Source organism: Tursiops truncatus, chromosome X (genome assembly GCF_011762595.2).
Source record: "Tursiops truncatus isolate mTurTru1 chromosome X, mTurTru1.mat.Y, whole genome shotgun sequence".
Classification (NCBI taxonomy): domain Eukaryota; kingdom Metazoa; phylum Chordata; class Mammalia; order Artiodactyla; family Delphinidae; genus Tursiops; species Tursiops truncatus.
In genome coordinates this window covers 67,887,486-67,913,414 of record NC_047055.1, presented here as the reverse complement: position 1 = coordinate 67,913,414, position 25,929 = coordinate 67,887,486, and the positions used below count along the sequence as shown (strand labels likewise).

The following is a 25,929-nucleotide window of genomic DNA, read 5'->3' as shown; positions in this document are numbered from 1 at the left end:
AAGAAGAAGGAAGAGAATAAGACCAGAAACTGATGAAACGATGCACAAAACAATAGAGAAAATGAAACATAAGCTGTTTCATTGAAAGGCTTGTTGAAATTAACAAACCTCTACCAAGACTGGGAAAAAAGTGAAGCCACAAATAGTTCAATAACACAAGAGAAACAAGATATAACAATAAACTATGAAGACCTTAAAGAAATGAGAAAATACGAATAACTTGCCATGCTTGAGTTAGACACATTAAATGAAATGGACCAATACCTTAACACAAATTACTGTTACTCGCTAAAAGAAGTAAAATGAATAGTCCAATAACAACTTATTTACATTTATAATTTTAAAACTCCTGGAAAAAAGATCTCCAGGCCCACTTTGTTTTACTGCAAAAACGAACTAAATATTTTCAGATTTATCACCAATTTGCATGTGATCTCTTTCAGAAAATAAAAAAGAAAAGCACTTCTTAACTCATTCTGTAAGACTAGGTTGTTGCCTTTATATCAAAGGCAAATGAACTTAAAAAATAAATAAAATACATAAATAAACTACAGACTAATATCAGTTTAATATAGATATACAATTCCTTAACAAATAGACATTTTTTTTTTTTTTTGGCAGTACGCGGACCTCTCACTGTTGTGGCTTCTCCCGCTGCAGAGCACAGGCTCAGCGGCCATGGCTCACGGGCCCAGCCGCTCCGCAACATGTGGGATCCTCCCGGACCGCGGCACGAACCCGTGTCCCCTGCATCAGCAGGTGGACTCTCAACCACTGCGCCACCAGGGAAGCCCAACAAATAGACAATTTGAATAAGCCCTTATGTATTACAGAAATTAAATCGATAAATAACAGCCTTCAATAAGGGAAAGCATAAGGCCTAGATGGATTCACTGGGGAATTCTATCAACAATTTATGGAAGAAACTATGTCAATACTCTGCAAAGTCTTCCAGAAGATAGAAGCAGTAGGAATATTTCCTAACTCATACAATTGGACCACAGTTACCATATATCAAAATCACAGACATTAAAAGAATACTACAAACCTGTATTTCATGAACACAGATGTAAAAATCCTTAACAAAATATTATATCAAATCCAAATATGAATTAAAATTTTTAAGCCGTGAACTTATGGAATTTACCCCATGTAAGCAACATGGTTTCAACATTCAAAAATCAGTTTCTGTAATCCATCACATCAACAGGCTAAAAAAAGAAAAATCATATGGTCATATAAATAGATGCAGTAAAAATCATTTGACAAAATCCAAAACCCATGCATGATTTGTAAAAAAGAAGAAAGAGTAACATCCTTAACCTGATAAAAACTTATTCAAAAAACCTACAGCTAATATCATTTTTTAAAATTGTATTTTAAAAATGTTTTATTGAAATATAGTTGATTTAAATGTGTGAGTTTCAGTTGTACAGCAAAGTGAGATATATATATATATATATATATTTTAAGATTATTTTCCATTATAGGTTATTAAAAGATATTGACTATAGTTCCCTGTGCTATACAGTAGGTCCTTGTTGGTTATCTATTTTATATAGAGTACTGTGTATATTTTAATCCCAAACCGCTAATTTATTCCTCCCTCCCTCTTTCCCCTTTGGTAGCCATAAGGTTCTGTTCCGTGAGTCTATTTCTGTTTTGCAAATAAGTTCATTTGTATCATTTTTTAGATTCCACAAATAAGTGATATATATTTGTCTTCCTCTGTCTGGTATGACTCTGGTATGACTGCTTGGATTGCATGAGCCCCATTAGCACCAAATGCGCAGGGAAGCAGGCAGCCACGGGCGCAAGAGATATGGCCCTCTCTGGATTATTCTTAACTTAGGATGCAACTAACTATAGTTTTCAACATAAGTGAAACAAAAAGTGAAAAGAGATATAGAAAGATCCACAATTATTCTTGGAGAGTTTAACTTTCCTCTCTCGTTATTCATCAATTATTATTATTAATTCATTATTTTATTCATATATGAAATCACGTAGACAGAAAATATCATGGATGTAGAAGTCTAAACACTATAAATCAACTTTACTTAGATGACATTTATGGAACACTCCACCTAACAACTGTAGATTGCAAGTTCACTTGAAACATTCAGCAGTATTCACCATATGCTCAGCCAAAAGGAAATTTGATCAAATGTACTATGATCATAATCATAGAAAGTGTTATTTGTCGCAATAATGGAATTAAACCAGAAATCAGTAACAGAAACATCTGATACGTCCTCTACTCTTTGGAAATTAAGCAACAACCTCTCCAAATCTAATTGGTATAAGAAATTAGATTTGTATAAGAATTAGATTAGAAAATATTTTGAACTGAATAAAACATACAGCATATCAAAACTGGGATGTTTCTACACAGAACTTGAAATTTTTAACGTTAAATTCTTACATTGGTATTCAAGAAAGGCTTTAAATCATTAAAAATTTCCCCTTGAAGCAGGGAGAAAAAGAACAAATTAAACTGAAAGCAAGCGGTAGTAATGAATAATAAATATGGGAGCTAAAATCAGTGAAATTGAAAAAAGAAAGTAAAATTAGCAAAAGCAAACCTTTCTAAAATCAATAAATATGATAAGCTACCTGCCGTAACCTCCAAGAAAAAAAGAGACATAACAAAATTATCATTATCATGAATAAAAGATGATATTATTACAAACCCTAAAGGCATTAAAAGATATTAAAACACCAACTACTATAATTACACCAAGAACAGATAATTTGAATAGGCCCATATTTATTAAAGAATTATATAATTTGTATTTAAATAACCTTTCAACTTCAAAGTTTTGGTGGAAGAAATCAATGACCTAAATTAATTGAGAGACATACTGTGTTCATGGGTTTGAAGACTCATCATAGTAAGGATGCCAATTCTCCTCAAATTTATCTGTAGAATTAACCATTTTCCAAACATGATCATAGCAGTTAGTAGTATACTGTCTACCTACTAAATAAATATTTTCAATAAATATTTTTGTATGATCGAGTGATGAAATAAGTGACCAAAAAATACATTACAAATAAACTTTTTGTAGAACTTATTTTTCAGCTTGAGACTCTTCTGTATATCAGTTTTCCATTTGTCAAATTAGTGTAACAATTGTGGGATCTTAGTTTTTTAAAATGATTCAGTGCAAGGTGTATGGATAGAAAATATATTTAATTGAACTCAGTATGATGAATTACATCATGATATTTCCTATATTTTAAAACATTTCATATATGATATTCTGTTATACATTTTCTTATTTGGTTCCCCAGAACTTTTGTATTTCTCCATATTCCTACTTTTTGCATATTTTTTATTTATTTATTTTTTTATTATTTTTTTAAATTTTTTATTTTTTAACATCTTTATTGGGGTATAATTGCTTTACAATGGTGTGTTAGTTTCTGCTTTATAACAAAGTGAATCAGTTATACATATACATATGTTCCCATATCTCTTCCCTCTTGCGTCTCCCTCCCTCCCACCCTCCCTATCCCACCCCTCCAGGCTGTCACAAAGCACCAAGCCAATATCCCTGTGCCATGCAGCTGCTTCCAACTAGCTATCTACCTTACTACGTTTGTTAGTGTGTATATGTCCATGACTCTCTCTCGCCCTGTCACAGCTCACCCTTCCCCCTCCCCATAACCTCAAGTCCGTTCTCTAGGAGGTCTGCGTCTTTATTCCTGCCTTACCCCTAGGTTTTTCATGACATTTTTTTTTCTTAAATCCCATATATATGTGTTAGCATACGGTATTTGTCTTTTTCTTTCTGACTTACTTCACTCTGTATGACAGACTCTAGGTCTATCCACCTCATTACAAATAGCTCAATTTCGTTTCTTTTTATGGCTGAGTAATATTCCATTGTATATATGTGCCACATCTTCTTTATCCATTCATCCGATGATGGGCACTTAGGTTGTTTCCATCTCCGGGCTATTGTAAATAGAGCTGCAATGAACATTTTGGTACATGACTCTTTTTGAATTTCGGTTTTCTCAGGGTATATGCCCAGTAGTGGGATTGCTGGGTCATATTGTAGTTCTATTTGTAGCTTTTTAAGGAACCTCCATACTGTTCTCCATAGTGGCTGAACCAATTCACATTCCCACCAGCAGTGCAAGAGTGTTCCCTTTTCTCCACACCCTCTCCAGCATTTATTGTTTCTAGGTTTTTTGATGATGGCCATTCTGACTGGTGTGAGATGATATCTCATTGTAGTTTTGATTTGCATTTCTCTAATGATTAATGATGTTGAGCATTCTTTCATGTGTTTGTTGGCAGTCTGTATATCTTCTTTGGAGAAATGTCTGTTTAGGTCTTCTGCCCATTTTTGGATTGGGTTGTTTGTTTTTTTGTTATTGAGCTGCATGAGCTGCTTGTAAATTTTGGAGATTAATGGAAAATGGATGAGAAGTAGTATTATGTAGTTGACTACTGTGATTAATTTTATGTGTTGTTGAGAATTTAAACTCCATAATATTGCTGCCTTGGCATCCATTTTGTATGTTTAAGTACCCTGCAGGGGCCTTAAGTTGACACTAGCCCCTTCAAAGAATGCATGCCCTATATAACAGCAGGGGCACAAATGTAAATGTAGGGTCCTGATATGACTCCCCAAACTGCCCTTGTAGTAAGCATTCTCATCCAAAGCCTCCCCCTTGTGCACCTTTTATATTAGACTCAAGAAGCTTTCCAAAGTCCGATTCTTTTTGGTTTGAATTGACCAATTCAGCCCTAGCCTGGGATCTCTTGCGGTCTTTTGTTGAACTGTGACTCACCATCTGACATCCTGAGGCTCTACTTGACAAATGATAATTTAACAAGTCACAACATGTGTCAGTTTGACTGCACTAAGTGATGCCCCAGATAGCCGGTAAAGAATTATTTCTGGGTGTATCTGTGAGAGTCTATCCAGAAGATTTGTATTTGAATCAGTAGACTGAGTAAAGAATATCCACCCTCACCAATGTGCCAGAATAGAACAAAAAGGCAAAGGAAGAGTAAATTCTTTCCTGCTGTCAGACATTGGAGCTCCTGGTTCTCAGGCTTTCAGACTCCAGGATTTACACCACCACCTCTCCTCTCCCCTAGAGTTTCAGTCTTGGAATGGGAGTTACATCATTGGTTCCCCTGTCTCCCAGGACTTCAGACTTGGACTGAATTATACCACCAGCTTTCCTGAGCCTCCAGCTTGCTGACAGCAGATCATGGGACTTCTCATCCTGTGTTGCCACATGGGCCAATTCCTATAATAAATCTCTTCATATATTTGTTTTATATCCTTCTGGTTCTGTTTCTAAGGGGAACCCTGACTAATATAACTAGTTTATATGAATGTGTAAAGTGAAGGAGTAGAAAAAACACTTTGAAATTTAAATCTCAGAATTAGGATGCTCAAATTAATTTTTAAAGACATACTTTCAAGTATTAGATTTAAAATTCTCATGTCTATTTCATAATATCTTCAAAAGTTAACCTTAGGGGCTTCCTTGGTGGCGCAGTGGTTGAGAATCCGCCTGCCGATGCAGGGGACATGGGTTCGTGCCCCGGTCCGGGAAGATCCCACATGCCGCAGAGCGGCTAGGCCCGTGAGCCATGGCCGCTTAGCCTGAGCGTCCGGAGCCTGTGCTCCGCAGTGGGAGAGGCCACAACAGTGAGAGGCCCACGTACTGCAAAAAAAAAAAAAAAAAAGTTAACCTTAAAATGTTAGAGCAATTATAATTAGAAAAATATACCAGTTAGAGCAATTATACCTCAGTATGGGAAATTTATTTGAGAACCATTATAACCACTTGTCAGCGTTTTTAAGCTGAGCCATATTCATGATAACTTATTCCAAAAATAATATATTTTCAAATGTATTTACAAGTGTCTGTCATCAAGATTTTTGTAGACTATTAGAACTAAAGTTAATGTTTTGGTTTTTACTGTAACAGTGTTAAACATGCCAATTATAGAAGAGTAAATTGCAGGCATTAATAAAAATATTGAAAAGTAAGTAAAGATAAACTATTATACATATATATGTAGTAGTTGGGTATCTTCTTAGGTCTGGGAAATATCAGTTCTAAATAACAACTCTTGGTCCTGTTTTTAAAATAGGTTTGTGGCAGACAAACCATAAGGTAACCCCCAATATTTTCTTGTCTACTAGTGTTTACACCTTTGTCTATTCCCCTCCCCTTCTGTGCACACAGTACCTGTGACTTCCAACCAATAGCAAACTCTAAACAATGGCAGAGGTGATGGAATGTCATTCACTTGATTAGGTTATGTTATGTGACCAAAAGTCACTTCTATGATTATATCATGTTATATAAGACTCTATCCTATATCAGACTGGAGGAAGAAACTCATTGCTGGTTTCACAATGTAAGCAGTTATGTTGAGGAGACACATGGGAAACAGGAACTGTGTGCATCATTTAGGACCTGAGGGCAGTCTCCTGCTGGCAGGCAGCAAAAGTCTGAAAATTTGTTTATATAGCCACAAGAACATGAATTATGCCAACAACCTGAATGAACTTGGAAGTATATTCTTTTCCTAACTATTCCTACAGATGAGAACCCAGCCCAGCCAACACCTTGATTACAGTCTTGTGAGACCCTAAGCAGAGGAGGCAGCTAAGCTGTCCCAGATCCTTGGCCAACACATAACACGATATAAAAAATGTGTGTTATTTAAAGCTGTTAACTTCATGGTAATTTTTAGCCAGGAATAGAAAATGAATATAAAGTTTAATGTGAAGTTGTCTATGTCTACAATCTATTTGAATAGTCTTTAACCTGTTCTTCTACAAATATATTTTTTGATTAGCTTTGGAAAGGATTATCATCTAGTATATTTTTCAGGATTGCTCCTAAAATTTTAAAACTTTCGTTTTCTTTACAAGTAGGTTTATGAGCTATCTACTGTTGTGTAAAAAATTGGCCCATAATATGAAGGCTTAAAACTACAAACATTAATTACCTCACAGTTTGTAGGAATTAGAAATTCAGGTATAGCTTAGCTAATAGTTCTGGCACAGCATTTCTCAGAATATTGGAGCCAGGGAGTCTGTTGAGACTGGAACCATCTGAAGGTTTGACTGGGTTGTGGGATTCACTTATAAGATTGCTCAGTCACATTGCTTTTGGTAGGAATATTTCATTCCTTCTATGCGGGCCTCAGCATATAGCAGTTGGCTTTTCCCAGAGTGAACAATCCAAGAGAGAGAGCAAGGAAGAAGCCTCCAATGCCTTTTGTGATATAGTCCTCCTGAGTCGTGTACCATCACTTGTATTTTGTAGCCACCTCCTATTGCTATTGTGGTGAGAGCAAGTGTTGGGAGGATCTGCTTGAAACACTGTGTGATGTTAATCATCTTTGTGTGAGTGGTTTGTCCCCAGTAAATTGCATAACAGTAAAAAGTGATTTCTGCTTGTTTTTGTGTTTGTTTGCGGTACACGGGCCTCTCCTGCTGAGGAGCACAGGCTCCGGACGCACAGGCTTAGCGGCCATGGCTCATGGGCCCAGCCGCTCCGCGGCATGTGGGGTCCTCCCAGACCAGGGCACGAACCCATGTCCCCTGCATTGGCAGGTGGCCTCTCAACCACTGCGCCACCAGGGAAGCCCTGTTTTTGTGTATTTTTCATGTTTAGTGCAATACAGTAAACCTTGTATAACATCATGGGACCCATTCAAAGTGCCACTAGTGATGCTGGAAGTGCTCCCAAGAAGCAGAAAAAAGTTGTGACATTACAAGAAAAAGTTGAATTGCTTGACATGCACCTGCCATTTCAAGATAAATCCAGTATAAGGATTATTGTAAGAAAAGGAAAGAAAACGAAATTCATAACGTCCTTGCTGTGGCTAGCAACAGACCTAAAAACCTTGCACTTTTTGTGAAATAACTTTTTATCTCCTATTGAAAATGCAGCTTCTATGTGGGTGCAGGATTGGTATAAGAAAGTCATGCCTATAGACTCTAATATGATTCAAGATAAAGCTATGTCAGTATATGGCAAAGCAAAAGGAAGGTGAAGGATCTAAAGCTGGAGAATTTAATGCCAGAAAAGGATGGTTTGATCATTTTAGAAAGAGGTTTGGCTTAAAAAATGTCACGATAACAAGAGAACCAACTTCTGCTAATGAAGAGGCAGCAGACAAGTTCCCAGATACCATTAAGAAAATCACTGAGGAGAAAGGATGTCTTTTTTAAAAATATGTATTTTATTGATTTTTAACTAATTTTATTGGAGTATAGTTGCTTTACAATGTTGTGTTAGTTCCTGCTGTACAGCAAAGTGAATCAGTTATACGTATACATATATCCCCTCTTTTTTAGATTTCATTCCCACTTAGGTCACCACACAGCACTGAGTACTACTGTGCTATACAGTAGGTTCTCATTAGTTATCTGTTTTATTCACAATAGTGTATATATGTCAGTCCCAATCTCCCAATTCATCCCACCCCCATTCCCCCCTTGGTATCCATAAGTTCTTTACATCTGTGTCTCTATTTCTGCTTTGCAAGTAAGTTCATCTGTACCATTTTCTTTTTTTTTTTTTCATCTGTACCATTTTCTAGATTTCCACATATAAGTGATATTATATGATATTTGTTTTTCTCTTTCTGACTTCATTCTGTATGACAGTCTCTAGGTCCATCCACGTCTCTGCAAATGATCCAATTTCGTTCCTTTTAATGGCTGAGTAATATTACATTGTATATATGTACCACATCTTTATCCATTCCTCGGTTGATGGATGTTTAGATTGCTTCCACGTCCTGTCTATTGTAAATAGTGCTGCAATGAACATCTGGGTGCATGCATCATTTCAAATTATGGTTTTCTCTGGGTATATGCCCGGTAATGAGATTGCTGTGTCATATGGTAGTTCTATTTTTAGTTTTTTTAGGAACCTCCATACTGTTCTCCATAGTGGCTGTACCAATTTACATTCCCACCAACAGAGTAGGAGGGTTCCCTTTTCTCCACATCCTTTCCAGCATTTATGGTTTGTAGATTTTTTTGATGATGGCCGTTCTGACTGGTGTGAGGTGATATTTCATTGTAGTTTTGATTTACATCTCTCTAGTACTTAGTGATGTTGATCTTCTTTTCATGGGTTTGTTGGTCATTGCGACAGTCAGGTATGGGCCCAACTCTCCAGCGTCATCCATTTTCAGGGCTAGTTAATTTGGCAGGTGAGTTGTTACACACTCCTTAGCAGATTCCAACATCCATGGCCACTGTCCTAATGAAAGGGTATCTTCTTGAACAGGTTTTTAACGCAGACAAAAGTGCCTTATTCTGGGCGGAAAATGCCACAAAGGACTTCTATTAGTAAGGAAGAGAAGCAACCATCAGAATTTAAGGCAGGAAGGGGTAGGATAACTCTACTGTTTTGTGCAAATGGAGTCGGGTTTATGAACAGGACTGCCTTTACCTATAGAGCAGCTAACCCCCGAGCCTTGAAGGGAAAAGGTAAACACCAACTGCCAGTCTTTTGGTTGTACAACAAGAAGGACTGGACGACAACCCTTTTTTCTGGATTGGTTCCATTAATGCTTTGTCCCTGAAGTCAGGAAATACTTTGCCAGTAAGGGATGGCCTTCTGAGGTTCTTTTGATATTGGACAATGCCCCTGGCCATCCAGAACCCCATGAGTCCAATACTGAGGGCGTCAAAGTGGTTTATGCCCCCAAATACACGTCTGTAATTCAGCCTCTAGGTCAGAGAGAGGGTCATAAGGATCTTTAAGGCTCATTACACACAGTACTGTATGGGAAAGATTGTCAATGCTATAGAAGAGAACCACGATAGAGAGAACATCATGAAAGTCTGGAAGGAGTACACCATTGAAGATGCCATCATTGTTATAGAAAAAGCCATGAAAGGCATCAAGCCCAAAACAATAAATTCCTGCTGGAAAAAAACTGTCCAGATGTTGTGCATGACTTCACAGGATTTAGGACAGAGCCATCAAAGAAATCATGAAATAGATTGTGGATATGGCCAAAAAGATGGGGAGAGTGAGTGATTCAAGATATGGATCTATTGAGAAATTCAAGAGTTAACAGACACCATACCAGAGGAATTAACAGATGACAACTTGATGGAGATGAGTGCTTCTGAACCAGTGCCAGACGACAAGTAAGAAGACTTAGAAGCAGCACCAGAAAACAAATTGACGCTAGACAATCTAGCAGTGAGACTGCAAGACCAAACCCTCCTCATCCTCCTCAGTCTAGTCAATATGAAGATGATGAAGATGAAGAATTTACGATGATCCACTTCCACTTAACGGTAGCAAATAATCATCATGCCCTACAGTTTAGAAACTTATCTATTGTGTATGTCTGTGAATGTCTTCATATGAAAATCTAATAAACTTACAGCAAAAACTCTATGGGACCTTTTTTGTCACCATTGTCATCATCATCCCCTAAGTATTCATTGTATATCACATCCTGTACAAGACTTGTATTGAGCTGGGTAACCTATCCTTACATAGGCATAATGTGAATGACATTTAATATAAAATTAGTAGTGGGTTAGTTTTCTTACTGTTTTATAACTTTACTTTCAAAGAATTACATTACAGTATGCCTCTCGTTATTAGAGAAACTGTGCATCAGCCTTATCATCACAGGTAAGTGGTTTTTTAAAAGTGTAATAACATTTCCAATACTGTATTAAGAATGTGACTGTAATATTGCATACCATAAAATTTTTATAACATTTCATTCATTAGTGTATAGGCTATCATATTGATTACACTAGACTACCATAAAGCAATCTTTCTTATCAATGCATGAATCATTATACCTGTAAATAAATATTAATTTCTTTTTTCACATTGTTTCATTTTTGATGTCTAGTGTTAATAATATGTATAACATCTAAAGTGTTTTGTATCATATAAGACTGTTGTGGGTACTCACAGATGATTCATCTTGTAAACAGATGATGTAAACTTATGGTATCAATTAATATATTACAGTACTGTAAATGTATTTTCTCTTATGATTTTCTTAACATTTTCTTTTCTCTAGCTTACTTTATGGTAAGAATGTAATATATAATACATATAGCATACAAATATGTGTTAATTGACTGTTTATGTTATCAGTAAGACTTCTGGTCAACAGTTGGCTATTAGTAAAGTTTTTAGGGAGTCAAAAGTTATATGCAGGTATTTGACTGAATGAGGGTTTGGTGCCCCTAGCCCCCACATTGTTCAAGAGTCAACTGCATTTATGTAATAATGAGACCTCTATAAAAAGAAATGTGTAAAATGAAAGGAATATTGAAATAATTATGCAGCTATGCAAGTAACTACTCTGTCTCTTTTCCCTTTCTCACACACACACACACACACACACACACACACACACACACACACACTCATGCCCTTATTCAGTTTTGCTAGTATATTTTTAGTGGTTATTTATATTATTATTTTAAACTCAACAAACTGTGGGATAATAGTTTTAATTGATGAGAAAGAATAGCATGCTTGGTGTAAATTTAAAAAACATCTCATTATTTATTTAAGTGGTATGCAAGGTTATAGCTTAGTTAGGTAATTGAGTAACTTGGTCATTCTAATGTTTTTTCCATTCCAGCTTCAGTTAAAAAGTTTGGAGATTAATAGCAGACTTGTTATAAGTAACAGCTTACCACATACATTAGTAATGTGGTTTGTAAACTCATTAAAAGATTGTGGTAGCTGAAGTAAAACAGTCATGTTGCTATACAGAGTGGTGTTTTATCTTCTTTCTCTAAGCATCTCAGCTTTGAGTCATTCCTGAAGAAGGGTTTAATCACGTTCCAGCAAGTCTCTTCATCTTTGACATCCATCTGCACTGCTGAGCTCTGTGGACCTGGTCTTATACTTGGTTTGGTTTCTGTAGCATCTTTATTAAGCTATAAAAAAGGAGAATGAATATTAACAAATCCATTAAAATATTATAGAGGGTTGATAAAAATACAAGTAGACTAAAATGCAAGGACAGAATCCTTCAGGAAAGAACCATGCATGTTAATATCTATGAAGTAAAAGAACCACAAGTAGATAGATTCAAATGACTGTTGAGAGGAACTGGGGGAAATACAACAATAATGCAGAAAATGGCTTAAGGACAGTGATCTAAAAACATATTCACTTTCATGTGATTTAGTAAGAAGAAACAACATTATTAAGAAAGCTTAAATTAACTAAGTGAAGTAATTTAGGAAGAGAAAGACAAATACCATATGATATCACTTATATGTGGAATCTAAAATATGACACAAATGAACATATCTATGAAACAGAAACAGACTCACAGACATAGAGAACAGACTTGTGATTGCCAATGAGGAGGGGAGTAGGGGAGGGAAGTATTGGGAGTTTGGGATTAGCAGATGTAAACTATTATGTATAGGATGGATAAACAACAAGGTCCTACTGTATAGCACAGGGAACTATATTCAGTATATTGTGATAAAGCATAATGGAAAAGAATATGAAAAAGAACATATATATATATGTATAACTGAGTCACTTTGCTGTACAGCAGAAATTAACACAACATTGTAAATTAACTATACTTCAATAAAATTTCAGAGAAAAAGAATGCTTGTATTAAAAGGCTACCATTTAAAATGAATTTGAGGATTTTTTTTCAAAAAAAAAAGTCACCAAAAGATCAGTAGGCAGCATTAATAAAAAAATCCTGGGGAGAGGTGAGAATCTAATTTCTATAGCTGCCATATTATAATATGGACATCCTCAAAATGTCCACTTTTCAAGAAAAATCTAACAGACATTTTAATAAAAGAAAATATGGGACTTCCCTGGTGGCACAGTGGTTAAGAATCTGCCTGCCAATGCAGGGGACATGGGTTTGAGCCCTAGTCCAGGAAGATCCCACATGCCATGCAGCAACTAAGCCCATGTGCCACAACTACTGAGCCTGTGCTTTAGAGCCTGCAGGCCACAACTACTGAGCCTGTGTGCCACAACTACTGAAACCTGCACACCTACAGCCCATGCTCCACAACAAAGAGAAGCCACCTCAATGAGAAGCCCACACACCGCAATGAAGAGTAGCCCCTGCTCACCACAACTAGAGAAAGCCTGCCTGCAGCAATGAAGACCCAATGCAGCCAAAGATAAATTTATATAAAAAAAGAAAATATGGCATATTAACAAGAGAAAAATCAATGCAAACATGCTTGAGGAAGCACAAATGATGTATTTCTAGACAAAGACTTTAAGTTGGTTGTTTTAAATGAGTTTAATAGAATGAGTTTTGAAGTGTTCAAAGAGCTAAAGGAAACTATTATCTAACAAACTAAAGAAAAGTATGAGAAAATGTCTCACCAAAGTGAGAATATCAATAAAAAAATGGAAATTATATAAAGAGCAACTAAATAGAATATTTAAACTTGAAAAGTATAGTAACTTGAATTCCTTTTATTTCTTTTTCTTGTCTGATTGCTATGACTAGGACTTCTGATACTATGGTGAATAAAAGTGGTGAGAGTGGGTGTCCTTGTCTTGTTCCCAGTCTTAGAGAAAATGCTTTCAAATTTTCACTGTTGAGTATGATGTCTGCTGTGGGTTTCTCATAAATGGCCTTTATTATGTTGAGGTATGTTCCTTGTATGCCCACATTCTGGATAGTTTTTATCCTAAATGGATGTTGAATTTTGTTAAAAGCTTTTTTTGCATCAATTGATATAATCATATGGATTTTTTGTTTTGTTTTGTTTTCTGTTTTTTCTTGCAGTATGCGGGCTTCTCACTGCTCTGGCCTCTCCCGTTGTGGAGCACAGGCTCTGGACACGCAGGCTCAGCAGCCATGGCTCATGGGCCCAGCCGCTCCACAGCATGTGGGATCCTCCCAGACCGGGGCACGAACCCGTGTCCCCTGCATCGGCAGGCAGACTCTCAACCACTGCGCCACCAGGGAAGCCCAATCATATGGTTTTTATTCTTCAATTTGTTAATGTGGTGTATCACATTGATTGATTTGTGGATGTTGAAAAATCCTTGCATCCCTGGGATAAATCCCACTTGGTCATGGTGTGTGATCCTTGTAATGTATTGTTGGATTCGGTTTGCTAATATTTTGTTGAGGATTTTTACATCTATGTCGGTTAGTTATATTTGTCTGTAATTTTCTTTTTCTTGTGATACCTTTGTCTCGTTTTGGTATCAGGGTGATGCTGGCTTCATAGAATGAGTTTTGAAGTGTTCCTTCATCTGCAGTTTTTTGGAATACTTTAAGAAGTGTAGGTGTTAACACTTAGTTAACTGTTTGGTAGAATTCACCTGTGCAGCCATCTGGTCCTGGACTTTTGTTTGTTGTGAGTTTTTAAATTACTGATTCAGTTTCATTACTGCTAACTGGTCTGTTCATATTTTGTATTTCTTACTGGTTCAGTCTTGGAAGATTGTATATTTCTAAGAATTTGTCCATTTCTTCTTGGTTGTTCATTTTATTGGCATATAGTTGTTTGTAGTAGTCTCTTTTGATCCTTGGTGTTTCTGTGGTGTCGGTTGTAACTTCTCCTTTTTCATTTCTTACTTTATTGATTTGGACCCTCTTCCTTTTTTTCTTGATGAGTCTGGCTAAAGGTTTATCAATTTTGTTTATCTTAAAAAAAAACAGCTTTTAGTTTCATTGATCTTTTCTATTTTTTTAGTCTCTATTTCATTTATTTCTGCTCTGATCTTTATGATTTCTTTACTTTTTTTTTTAAACATCTTTACTGGAGTATAATTGCTTTACAATGGTATGTTAGTTTCTGCTTTATAACAAAGTGAATCAGCTATACATATACATATATCCCCATATCTCCTCCATCTTGCGTCTCCCTCCCAACCCCCCATCCCACCCCTCTAGGTGGTCACAAAGCACCAAGCTGATCTCCCTGTGCTATGCAGCTGCTTCCCACTAGCTATCTATTTTATATTTGGTAGTATATATTAGTCCATGCCACTCTCTCACTTCGTCCCAGCTTACCCTTCCCCCTCCCAGTGTCCTCAAGTCCATTGTCTTCATCTGCATCTTTATTCCTGTCCTGCTCCTAGGTTCTTCATAACCTTTTTTTTTGGTTTGTTTTTAGACTCCATATATATGTGTTAGCATATGATATTTGTTTTTCTCTTTCTGACTTCACTCTGTACGACAGACTGTAGGTCCATCCACCTCACTACAAATAACTCAATTTCGTTTCTTTTTCTGACTGAGTAATATTCCATTGTATATATGTGCCACATCTTCTTTATCCATTCATCTGTCAGTGGACACTTAGGTTGCTTCCATGTCCTGGCTATTGTAAATAGAGCTGCAATGAACATTGTGGTACATGGCTCTTTTTTTTTTTTTTTTTTTTTTTTTATTTTTATTTTTTTTACATGGCTCTTTTTGAATTATGGTTTTCTCAGGGTATATGCCCAGTAGTGGGATTGCTGGGTCACATGGTAGTTCTATTTTTATTTTTTTAAGGAACCTCCATACTGTTCTCCGTAGTGGCTGTATCAATTTACATTCCTACCAACAGTGCAAGAGGGTTCACTGTTCTCCACACCCTCTCCAGAATTTATTGTTTCTAGTTTTTTTGATGATGGCCACTCTGACTGGTGTGAGGTGATACCTCATACTTCTTTTTTTTAATTAGTTAATTTTTGGCTGCATTGGTTCTTTGTTGCTGCATGTGGGCTTTCTCTAGGTTCAGTGAGTGCGGGCTACTCTTCATTGTGGTGTGCAGGCTTCTCATTGCAGTGGCTTCTCTTGTTGTGGAGCTTGGGTTCTAGGCACGTGGGCTACAGTAGTTGTGGCATGCGGGCTCAGTAGTTGTGGCTCACAGGCTCTAGAATGCAGGCTCAGTAGTTGTGGCACATGGGCTTAGTTGCTGCATGGCATGTGGGATCTTCCCTGACCAGTGATCAAGCCCATGTCCCCTGCATTGGCAGGTAGATTCCCAGCCACTGCTCCACCAGGGAAGTCCCGATTTCTTTACTTCTAATTTTGGGTTTTATTTGTTTTTCTTTCTCTAGTTCCTTTAGGTATAATTTTATGTTGTTTGATATTTTTCTTGTTTCCTGAGGTAAGCTTGTGTCACTATAAACTTCTCTCTTAAAACTGCTTTTGTTGTATCCCATAGGTTTTGGACTGTTGTCTTTTCATTTTCATTTTTCTGTAGGTAGTTTTTTAAATTTCCATTTTGATTTCTTCAGTGATCCATTGGTTGTTTAGTCCATATGGTTTTGCCTTCTCATGTTTGTGCTTTTTGCAGTTTTTTTCTTGTAGTTGATGTCTAGTCTCATAGCATTGTGGTCGGAAAAAGACGCTTGATATGATTCCAATTTTCTTAAATTTACTGAGGCTTGTTTTGTGGCCTATCATGTGATCTATCCTGGAGAATGTTCCATGCACACTTGAAAAGAATGTGTATTCTGCTGCTTTCGGATGGAATGCTTTATATATATATCAATTAAGTACAACTTGTCTAATATGTCATTTAAGCCCAGTATTTTATTGTTTATTTTTTGTCTGGATTATCTATCCATTTATGTAAGGGGGTTGTTAAAGTCCCCCACTTTTATTGTGTTACTGTCAATAAGAAAAATGAACACAAGCATACTACTAAAGGAAATCATCAAACGAAATGGAGAGAAACTAAAAGAAGAAGAAAAGAACAGGGAAAACTGACAAAAATAATCAGAAAACAGGTATAAGTACATACCTATCAATAATTACTTTAAATGTTAGTGGACTAAATGCTCCAATCAAAAGATATAGGGTGGCTGGATAAAAAAAACAAGACCCATCTATATGACGCTTACAAGAGACTCACTTCAGAACTAAACACACATGCATACTGAAAATGAAGGGATGGAAAAAGATATTTTATGCAGATGGAAATGTTAAGAAAGGGGTGGTACCAATAATATCAGGAAAAATCTTTAAAGCAAAGTCTCAACAACAGACAAAGAAGGGCATTATATTATGATAAAGGGATGAATACAAGAAGTGTATATTTTACTTTTTAACATTTATGGATCCAATGTAGGAGTACCTAAGTATATAAAGCAAATACAGATATAAAGGGGAAATTTGACAATACAATAATGGCAGGGTACTTTAGCACCCCAATTTCATCAAAGGACAGATCATCAAGCTCTAAAAACTTTACCAAAAAACTATTATAAATAAGAGATGGATTCAGTAAAGTTGCAGAACAGAAAATTAATACACAGAAATCTGTTAAATTTCTATACAGTAATAATGAGCTGTCAGAAAGAGAAGTGAAGAAAACTATCCCATTTATAGTTGTATCAAAAAGAATAATACACCCAGGAACAAATTTAACGAGGTGAAATACCTGGACTCTGAAGAGTAGAAGATATTGTTGAAGAAGACACAAATAAATGGAAAGATATTTCCTGCTCATTGATTGGAAGAATTCACATTGTTTAAATGTCCATATTATTTAAAAGAATCTATGCATTCAGTGCAATTCCTGTCTGAATCTTAAGGACATTTTTCATAGAAATAGAACAAAAAAATTCTAAAATTTATGTGGAACCACAAAATACCCCAAATAGTCAAAGCAACCCTGAGAAAAAAGATCAAATCTGGAGGTGTAACACTCTTTAGTTTCAAAGTATATTACAAAGGTATAGTAATCAAAACAGCATGGTATTGGCAGAAACTCAGACATATGTGGGCAATTAATTTATGATAAAGTAGCAAAGAACATACAATGGAGAAACAATACTCTTTTCAGTAAATGATGTTGGGGAAACTTGACAGTCACATGCAAAGCAAAAAGAAAAATGAAACTAGATCGATCACCTTGTTTCACCATAAAGAAAAATCACCTGAAAATGGATTGTATGTAAGCTTTGAATGTAAGAACTGGAACCATAAAACTAGAATAAAACATAGGCAGTATGCTCTTTGAAATCAGTCGCAGCATTATCTTTCTGGATATGTCTCCTCAGGCATGGGGACCAAAACAAAAACAAATGAGACTACATTAAACTAAATAGTTTCTGCCTATCAAAGGAAATCATCAACAAAACAAAAAGAGAACCTACTGAATGGGAGAAGATATTTGCAAATCATATATCCAATAAGGGGTTAATATCCAAAATATATAAAGAATTCATAGAACTCAAAAACAAAAGCAAACAACCTGATTAAAAAGGGGGACAGAGGAAATGAATAGACATTTTCCAAAGAAGACATACAGATAGCCAACAGGCACATGAAAAAATATTCAACATCGGTAATTATTAGTGAAATAAATATCTGGTAAAGATAAATACATGGGAAATTGTGTAATGCCAATTTTTATTTTCTACATGATTGAAAAGATAAATGCATTAGAATTATCATTCTATTTATTGGGCACACAATTTATAACTGTGTAGTCTATGTCATCAATGATAGAAAGAGGGAAGGACAGAGCTCTACTGGAGCAGGGGTTTTGTATGATATTGAAGTTAAGGTGGTATACATTCTTTTTTGTTTTTTAATTGAAGTGTAACTGATTTACAGTGTTGTGCCAATCTCTGCTGTACAGCAAAGTGACTCAGTTATACACATATAGACATTCTTTTTTTAAATATTTTTTTCCATTTTGTTTTATCCTAGGACATTGGATATAGTACCCCTTGCTATACAGTAGGACCGTTTTGTTTATCCATTCTAAATGTAATAGTTTGCATCTACCAACCCCAAACTTCCAGTCCATCCCTCTCCCTCCCCCCATCCCCCTTGGCAACCACAAGTCTGATCTCTAGGTCTGTGAGTGTGTTTCTGTTTTGTAGATAGGTTCATTTGTGCTGTATTTCAGATTCCACATATAAGTGATATCATATGGTATTTTTCTATTTCTGACTTGCTTCACTTAGTATGATAATATCTGTTTGCATCCAGGTTGCCATAAATGGCATTACTTTGTTCTTTTTTATGGCTGAGTAGTTTATATGTTGTTTATATGTACCTCATCTTCTTTATCCATTTTCTGTCAATAGACATTTAGGTTGTTTTGATATTTTGGCTATTGTTAATAGTGCTGCTGTGAACATTGGGGTGCATGTATCTTTTTGAATTATAGTTTTGTCCGGTTATATGCCCAGGAGTGGGATTGCTGGATCATATGGTAATTCTATTTTTAGTTTTCTGAGGAACCGCCATACTGTTTTCCATAGTGGCTGCACCAGCTTACATTCAAGGGTGGTATACATTCTAATTAGACTGTTATAACTTTAAGGTGCTAAATGTAATGATCAGTGTACCCACAAAGTACCTATGTATAGAATATACACTAAAAGTAATAAGAAGGGAATCAAAATGTTTCACTAGAAAAAAAATCATCCAAACACAAAAGATGTCAGTAAAATGGTAGGAAATGAGTTACAAAAATGCCATAAGGCATATAGTAAACAAATAGCAAAATGGCAGAAGAAGTACCTCCTGATTGATAACTACTTGGAATGTAAAAAATCTTTAATCAAAAGACATAGCTTGGCAGAATAGATAAAACATGATCAAACTATATTGTATCTAAAAGAGACTCATGGGGACTTCCCTGGTGGCACAATGGTTAAGAATCCACCTGCCAATGCAGGGGACACGGTTCGATCCCTGGTCCAGGAAGATCCCACATGCTGCAGAGCAACTGGGCCCATGCGCCACAACTACTGAGCCCGCGCTCTAGAGCCTGCGCTCTGCAGCAAGAGAAGCCACCGCAATAAGAAACACACACACCGCAGGGAAGAGTAGCCCCCATTCGCCGCAACTAGAGAAAGCCCATGCACAGCAATGAAGACCCAATGCAGCCAAAAATAAATAAATAAATTTGTTAAAAAAATTTTTTAAAACAGACATATTTTAGATCTAACACACAAATATATTGACAGTGAAGAAGACTCCATGCAAATAGTAACTGAAAGAGATCAGGCGTGTCTATACTAATATGAAATAAAGTAGATTTTAAATCAAGAAGTTTATAGTAGGTGGAGGAATTATATATTAATAAAATATTCAATTCAACAAGAAGACATAACAATTGTAAACATTTACAAACCTAATAACAGATCCTCAAAATATATGAAGGAAACTGGACAGAATTGAAGGAAGAAATAGGTAGTTCTTCATAAGAGTGAGAGGCTTCAATACTTCTCTTTCTATAATGGAAATAGCAACCAAACAGAAAATAAGTAAGGAATTAGAGGACTTGAACAACTCTGAACCAAATACACCTAACAGACATATATAAAGTACATTCTACACAACAACAGCAGATTACACATTCTCTCACATGCACATGGAACTTTCTCCAGGACAGAGTATATTTTAAGCTACAAAACAAGTCTCAATAGATGTAAAAAGATGGTTATCGTACAAAGTATCTTCACTGACCACAACAGGATGAAGTTAGATATCAACAACAGAAGGAACTAATAAAATCACAAATATATTAAAATTAAACAACACACTCAAACAGCCAATTGGTCAAAGAAGAAATTGTAATGGAAATTAGAAAATACTTAGAGACAAGTGCAAATAAAAACACATTAAAATTATACTATGCAGTGAAAACAGTTGTTAGAGGAAAATGTATATCTGTAATTATGTAGATCTAAAAAGAATAAAGGTCTCAGATCAGTAACCTAACTTCACACCTGAAGGAACCAGAAAAAGAAGAAGAAACTATCCCAAAGGTAACAGAAAGAAGGAAATAATAAAGATCAAAGTAGTGATAAAATAGAGACTAAGCAAACAATAGAGAAAATTAATTAAATCAGAAGACGGTTCCTTGGAAAGATAAACAAAATCACCAAATGTTTAGTAAGACTAAGAAAAAACAGGGAGAGAGAGTACATACAAATAACTAAGATGAGAAATGTAAGTGGTGACACAACAACTGACCTTAACAAAATTAAATTAATTGTAAGAAAATAGTATGAAAAATTGTACAGCAAATTAGATAACTTAGAAGAAATGGATAAATTCCTTGAAATACACAATTCACCTAAACTGACTCAAGAAGAAATAGAAAATCTCAACAGACCTAACAAGTAAAGAGAATGAATCACTAACATAACACCTGACAACAAAATTAAGTCCTGAATTAATTTTGGTGATTTCCGCCAAACATTTAAACAAGAGATAAAAACAATACTTTTAGTACTCTTTCAAAAAATTAAAGTACTTCCTAACTCATTCGATGAGAACAGCATTGCTCTGATACAAAACCAAATAAAGACATAACAAGGAAGAAAATTATAGATCAATATCCCTTATTAATATAGATGCAAAAGTCCTCAACAAAATATTAGAAAACCAAATCCAGTTGCATATTAAATGGATTACTCACCATGTCCAAGGCAAATTTATTCCAGGAATGCAAGGGTGGTTCAACATAAGGAAAGCAATCAATGTAATACATGATGTGAATAGAGCAAAGGGAAAAAACCCTCATGATCATCTCAATTTATGCAGGAAAGGCATTTGACAAAATCCAACATCCTTTCTTGATAAATACTCTGAAAACTGGGAATATAGGGAAAATTCTGCGACATGATACAGGACATTTATGAAAAACCCACAGTTAACATCATACTCATTGATGAAAGACTGCAAATTTTACCCCTAAGATCACTAACAAGGCAAGGATACCCACTTTCATCATTTGCCATTCATGTCTTACTGGAAGTACTAGCAATAGCTATTATACAAGAAAAGGGGCATCCTCATTGGAAATGAAGGGGTAAAGCTACCTCTATTCACAGATTATGTGATCTAATCTTTAGAAAATCCAAAGGAATCTGCAAGAAAGCTAGTAGAACTAAAAAGCGAGTTCTTCATAATTGCAGGGTACAAATGAAAACAAAAATCAGATGTATTTCTGTACACCACCAACAATCTAAAAATGAAATTAAGAATGGAATTCCATTTATAATAATATCTAAGAGTTTAAATCCAAGGAGAGAAAGGAAATCTTGGGAAGCTGCCGTCTGCACCTCCATGACCAGCACAGCCATGCCAGAGTCAACAGGAGACCCAGGCCATCACCCCATCACTGCTGCTTCTATCCACCCGCTTCCACGTCCTTGGATTCCTTCCAACAGCTTGCTAAAACATGGTGGATTACTATGAAGTTCTATGCATGCAGAGACATGCTTCAGCCAAGGATATTAAAAAGGCTTATTGGAAACTGGCATCAGCATAGCAACCAGATAAAAATCTTGACAAGAAAAAGGGAGAGAAAATTCAAATAGCCAAGGTATATGAGGTGTTTGAGGTGTTATCACATATTAAAAAAATGGGACATCTATGACAGATATGCTAAAAAACAATTAAATGATGGAGGTGGAAGTCATTTTGACAGGCCATTTGAGTTTGGCTTCAGATTCCTTAATCCAGATGTCTTCAGGGAATATTTTGGTGGAAGAGACTTTTTTTATTTGGCCTCTTTGAAGACCCACTTGAGAACATATTTGGTCATTGCAGGGGCCCCATGGAAACAAAAGCTGGGGCACAGGGTCATTTTTCTCTGCCTTAAGTGGATTTCCGTCTTTTGGAGGTGGATTTTCTTCTTTTGACCCAAATTTACATTGTTCAGTTCACTACGTCATGGGGGCCTCACTTCATTCTCTTCCATGTCATTTGGTGGTAGTGGGATGGGCAACTTCAAATCTATGTTAACTTCTACTAAATTAATTAATGACAGAAAAATCACTACAAAGAGAATTGTCAAGAATGGTGAAGAAAGATTAGAAGTTGAAAAAGATGGCCAGTTAAAGTCCTTAACAATAAAATGCAAGGAGCAGCAGCTATGCTTGGATAAGGAGTAATTGCATGCATTTAACTGAAATGTTAAACTATAAATATAGGAACATTTGTTGAAGATTTGAAATGAATTCAACTTCTAGTATAACTGTACCTAATGTAAAGTATTTATAAACAGTTCACTGGAGCCCCTATTTGTCATATGCTTTCGAGTTTATTGTTGGGACCACATAACAGTTCCATATTTTTTTGTCTTTAAAATTGTTGTAAATCTGTATATGCACATTGCTTTTCTATTAAATGTAATCTAAGGTGGCTTTGATTCTTTTGTACACTAACAGCTGCAAAGACCTTCTTTTGCATTGTGTTTGAAACATGAGCCAAGTAGTGTCAGTCAGCTGTAAAGTCAGTATTGCCAGGATGAATCTTACACACACACACACACATACACAAATTCAATTTTTTTCAGTATTTAATAGTGAAAGACATTAATGGTAACACACTTTTGATTTAATATAAATTGAGGATGTTTTCTACTTGTGCATGAATGCTGGCAACTTAGTACATTTTGACAATTGTTTAAACATGTAATTATAAGCTTAGGTTTAAAAAAGTAAAGCTGGTAAGCTGGGTCTTTGTCATTTGCTTTAAAAAAAGAATGGAAATGTGAATGTGTTTAATGCATTCCTTCCTGAGTGGGACCTGTAAAAACTTAATTAATTTAATTAATTTGTGAATTAAATTCTCAGTAATAAATTTAGGCAAAAGGCTAGTACACCAAAAATTATAAAACATTTTGCTGAGAGAATCCTTGTGCATTTCTGGTGGGAATGTAAAAAGGTGTAATTGCTATGAAAAACAGTTTGGCAATTTTTCAAAAGGTTCAGTATAGAACTACCAAATGACACAGCAATTCCACTCCTAGGTTTATATCCGAAAGAACTCAAAACAGGAACTCAGATATTTGTAACAAGTTTCATAGCAGCATTATTCACAATAACCAAAAGGTGGAAACAACCGAAGTGTCAATCAACAGGTGAATGGATAAACTATATGTGGTATATTCATACAATGGAATATCATTCTGTCATAAAAAGGAATTACATTTTGATATAGGATATACCATGGGTAAACCTTGAAAACATTATGCTTAGTGAAATAAGCCAGATACAGATGAAAATATAATATTGTATCCTTTCACTTTTATGACATGCCTAGAATAGGCAAATTCATAGAGACAGAAAGTAGAACAGAGATTACCAGAGGCTGGGGGCAAGGGATGGGGTTAGAAGCTCAGGTTTTTGTTTAATGTGTATGGGGGTTTGGTTGGGATGATGAAAACGTTTTGGGTATTGATTTAGTAGTGATGTTTACAAAACATTGTATATTTAATGCTACTTACAAATGATTAAAATGATAAAAATTTATGTATATTTTACCACAATAAAAATGAAAAAGAAATTAAGGCATTTCCAGATCTACAAAAACTGAGGGTTTTTTTTTACTAGCAGACCTGTCCTTCAATGAATGCTAAAGAGAGTCCTTTAGTTTGAAATATATGGATACTAGACAGTAACTCAACTCGACATGAAGAAATAAAGAACAGCAGGAAAGGTAACTAAATAGGTAAATGTAAAAGCCAGTATTATTGTATTTTTGGCTTATAACTCCTTTTTCCCTATATGATTTAAAAGACAGTTGCAAAACGCAGTAATTATAAATCTGCATTAATGGGAACACAGCATGTAAAGATGTATTCTGTGGCAATAGAAGCATACAGATTGGGAGAGGAATGGAGATATATAGAAGCAAAATGTATACTATTGAAATTATGTCAGTGTTACTCTGAACTAGATTGTTATAAATTAAGATGTTAATTGTAATCCTAAGGCAACCAGTAAGATAATGACTAAAAGATATAGTAAAAGAAATGATAAGGGAATGAAAATAATACACTAGAAAATATCTATTTAATACTAAAAAAGGAAATAAAATAAGTATGGAGAAACCAAAAAGACATAAGATATGGAACATTAATATCCAAATGCTACAAATAAGTCCTTCCTTATCCATAATTACATTAGATGTAAGTGGATTAACCTCTCGAATTAAAAGGCAGAGATTGGCAGAATGGATTTTTTAAAAAATGATCCAACTAAATGCTGTCTACAGATACTTTAGTTTTAATGACACAAATTGTTTGAAAGTAAAAATATAGTGTATGGAAACAGTACTCACAAGAGAGCTGAAGTTCATATGCTAATATCAGACAAAATAGACTTTGAAATAAAATTGTCACTAGAGAGAAAGGACATTTTTTTTGGCTGCATTGGGTCTTCATTGCTGCATGCGGGCTTTCTCTAGTTGCGGTGAGCGGGGACTACTCTTCATTGTGGGGCATGGGCTTCTCATTGCGGTGGCTTCTCTTGTTGCAGAGCACGGGCTCTAGGTTCACGGGCTTCAGTAGTTGCAGCACTCAGGCCCTAGAGTGCAAAGGCTTCAGTAGTTGCAGCACGTGGGCTCAGTAGTTGTGGTGTGTGGGCTCTAGGGCACACAGGCTTCAGTAGTTCTGGCGTGCAGGCTCCATAGTTGTGGCTCACAGGCTAGTTGCTCCATGGCATGTGGAATCTTCCGGGACCAGGGATCGAACCTATGTCCCCTGCATTGGTAGGCGGATTCTTAAACACCGCACCACCAGGGAATCCTGAGAAAGGACATTGTATAATGATGAAATCATCAATCCCTGGAAAAAATATAATAATTTAAGCACCTCACAACAGAGCACCTCACAACAGAGCTCCAAAATATATAAAGTAAAAATGGAGAGAATGGAAGGGAGAAATAGGTAATTTAATCATAAGAGTTGGATATGTCAATACCCTACTTTCAATAATAGAAAAAGTAGATGGAAGATCAGCAAGGAAATGGAAGACTTGAACATCCCTAATTACCAAGCAGACCTAATAGTTACCTATAGAACACTTCACCCAATTTCATCAGAATATTATTCTCAAGGGAACCTGGAACATTGTGCATGATAGATTGTATCTTAAGCCATTAACATGTGTTAATAAATTTTAAAAGGATTTAAATCATACAAAGTA

The 25,929-nt window shown here is 35.7% G+C and overlaps 1 pseudogene; it reads left to right on the top strand.

The window, feature by feature from the left end:
* The window catches only part of LOC109549498 (dnaJ homolog subfamily B member 6-like), a 94,349-nt pseudogene extending 70,055 nt beyond the window's left edge, over window positions 1-24,294 (top strand).
* The last annotated feature ends 1,635 nt before the right edge of the window (window positions 24,295-25,929 follow it).